Below are 3172 nucleotides of genomic sequence, written 5' to 3' on the forward strand. Positions count from 1 at the left end.
GATTTCTAGAACTTATTCTAGACTTCTGCTGGATTCAAAGTTTATACCCATTGAACAACATCTCCCTACTTTCCCCACCTCAGCCCCTGGCAACCACCATTCTATTTTCTGCTTCTGTGAGTTTAACTGTTTTATTTTATTTATATTTTTTGGCTGCATGACTTGAAGGATCTTAGTTCCCTAAACAGGGATTGCACCCTGGGCCCACAGCATTGAGAGCAATGAGTCCTACCCACTGGACCACCGGGGAATTCCTGAATTTAACTATTTTAGATACATCATATATGTGCGTATCCATATATGTGGATATGCAGTATTTGTCTTTTAGTAACCAGTTTATTTCACATAACTAATGTCCTCTGGCTCATCCACATTGTAGCAAACGGTAGAATTTCCTTCTTTTTTGAGACTGAAATTTTTTTGTAGAGAGACACACAGTAGGCCAAGAGGCAAAGTCAAGTATGTAGGTGTTTAAATGACCAGAGGGGGAAGAAATTTGTATAAGTGTTTGTGGATGAAAAAGCAAATTAGAATATACCACTTGAGTACAATATTTTGTAATACAGGTCTACTAAGGAGAAGCATGAACTTCTTTTGGGGTAAAATAACATTTCACTTGACTAGGGTTCCAATGGAAAAACCATTCTTAGCTCACAGGCTTAATAACCACAGGCAATGGCTGGTTTTGCCTGTGGGTCACAATTGGCAGGTTCTGGCTCTAGCAACGTGGTACTTTTCATTTTCTCCACTGGACAAATCATCCTCTAGGATCACCTTCTGACTGTTTGCTGTTTAATTATCAGCCTGTCTGCACAAGAAAAGCAAGGCCCTGGAGAACATCTTTGGCCCCAGGAATAGTAGGTATGATAGCTCTAGGGCTGGCACGTGGTACACACTCCTGGGATGTTTGGTGACTAACCAGTGAATCCAGGTCCAATCACCAGATCAAATAGATGAGAAGACACATAGCCTACCAGAGGGATAGGAAAGGCACATAGGTTCATCAGTACATCCCACTTACCTTATAGCAGCTCAGTCGCTTAAGTCGTATCCAACTCTTACGACCCCATGGACTGTAGCCTGCCAGGCTCTTCTATCCATGGTATTCTGCAGGCAAGAACACTGGAGTGGGTTGCCAATCCCTTCTCCAACTCCTTTTCCTTTTGCTATTACAAGCAGCGGTATTACTGAAACAAATAACAAACTTCAGGTTATTTCTGATTCTGTCATTATTTCAATGCCTTGATTCCTTTCTAATTTTGCTATTACAAGGACATGATCAGAACATGGCATATTTTAATACTTTTACTACCTTGCAGTTCTTAGCTGTGTATAAATACCCCAAGACCCCTTTTGTCATGATCATAAATGCACTGACTTCTGTATCCAGCTGCCCTGCCACTTCTCTGCCCTCCAAGTCCAGGCTTCTCTGCAGCTGAGAGCAGCTCCTGTGCAGCCATTCACTTGAGCATCCAATCAGGTGAGACTGGCCTGGACTGTGCTCAGTGGAAATGTGAGCCTTTCAGAAATCTGTTGTCAAAAAATATTGAAAAGATATTTATTTCCTAAGAGACTAGCTTTGCAAGTTCTACTGTGAACGTGTTTGTATCTGAATAGGCATCAGTCCATTCTATAAGACCGTGAGACTGAAGTAAGCGCTCCGCTCTGCTTGTCCAGTCAAAAGAACTGGTAGGAAGATAGGAAGGGCCAGACTCCCAGAGGAATCTCTCTGGTCATTTCCACACCAATTAACAACAGAGGGAACAGCAATGAGAAAATGTCCCATTGCGATTCAAACCCAGGTCTGGCCTTTAAGGCCGAAGGCCCTGTTTCTCAATTAGGGAGTTCAATTTTGCCCCTCCCCATCCAGGAGACCCTTAGCAATGTCTAGAGACATTTTTGACCTTCTCAACTTGAGAAAGGGGAAGCCAGGGATGCTGCTAACATCCTTCAATGCACAGGACTGTCCCCTGCAGCAAGAGATCATCTGGCCCCAAATGTACATAGAGCCACTATTGAGTATCCTTTTTATTTTTTTTAAATGCAGCCTGCAAAGTGCAGATGGGGATCTAGGGCTTCTACCTTGACATTTGGATCATAGAGAGTGGAGACCAAACAATCCCATCTATGAAGAGATAAAGAGACTGAACTTCAGCATGGAGCGCTGCATCAGTGTCTGTCTTTGAAGGATATTGAGACGACAGATTTGGAGGACCAGGTACACCAAAACACCACTTCCCTCAAGAACAGCATGACCATCCATTGCTGAAACAACCCATGTACCTTTTTTTGAAATATATTTTTAAATTGTAGTATAGTTGATTTATGATGTTGTGCCAATTGCTGCTGTACAGCATAATGACTCAGTTGTATACATATATACATTAAAAAATATATTTTTCTATTATGGTTTATCCCAGAGTTGGATAAAGTTCCTTGTGCTATTCAGTAGGACCTTGTTGTTTATCCATTCTAAATGTAATAGTTTGCATCTACTTATCCGAAACTCCCAGTCCATCTCTCTCCCTGCACCCTCACTTGGCAACCACAAGTTTGACCTCTATGTGTGTGAGTACTTCTGTTTTGGAGATAGATTCATTGGTGGCATATTTTAGATTCCACATGTGAGTGATGTCATATGGTATTTATCTTTCTCTTTTTGACTTACTTCACTCAGTATGATAATCTCTAGTTGCACTCATGTTGCTGCAGATGGCCTTATTTTGTTCTTTTTTGTGGCTGAGTAGTGTTCCATTGTCTGCATGCACCACAGCTCCTCATCCATTCATCTGTCAGTGGACATTTAGGTTGCTTCCATACTTTGGCTATTGTGAATACTGCTTCTGTGAACATAGGGGTTCATGTATCTTTTTGAATTACAGTTTCGTCTGACAACCCAGATCAGATCAGTCGCTCTGTCATGTCCGACTCTTTGCGACCCCATGAATCACAGCACACCAGGCCTCCCTGTCCATCACCAACTCCCGGAGTTCACTCAGACTCACGTCCATTGAGTCAGTGATGCCATCCAGCCATCCCATCCTCTGTCGTCCCCTTCTCCTCCTGCCCCCAATCCCTCCCAGTATCAGAGTCTTTTCCAATGAGTCAACTCTTCGCATCAGGTGGCCAAAGTACTGGAGTTTCAGCTTTAGCATCATTCCTTCCAAAGAAA

This window comes from Bison bison, unplaced genomic scaffold, assembly GCF_000754665.1.
Source record: "Bison bison bison isolate TAMUID 2011002044 unplaced genomic scaffold, Bison_UMD1.0 scf7180017864456, whole genome shotgun sequence".
NCBI lineage: Eukaryota > Metazoa > Chordata > Mammalia > Artiodactyla > Bovidae > Bison > Bison bison.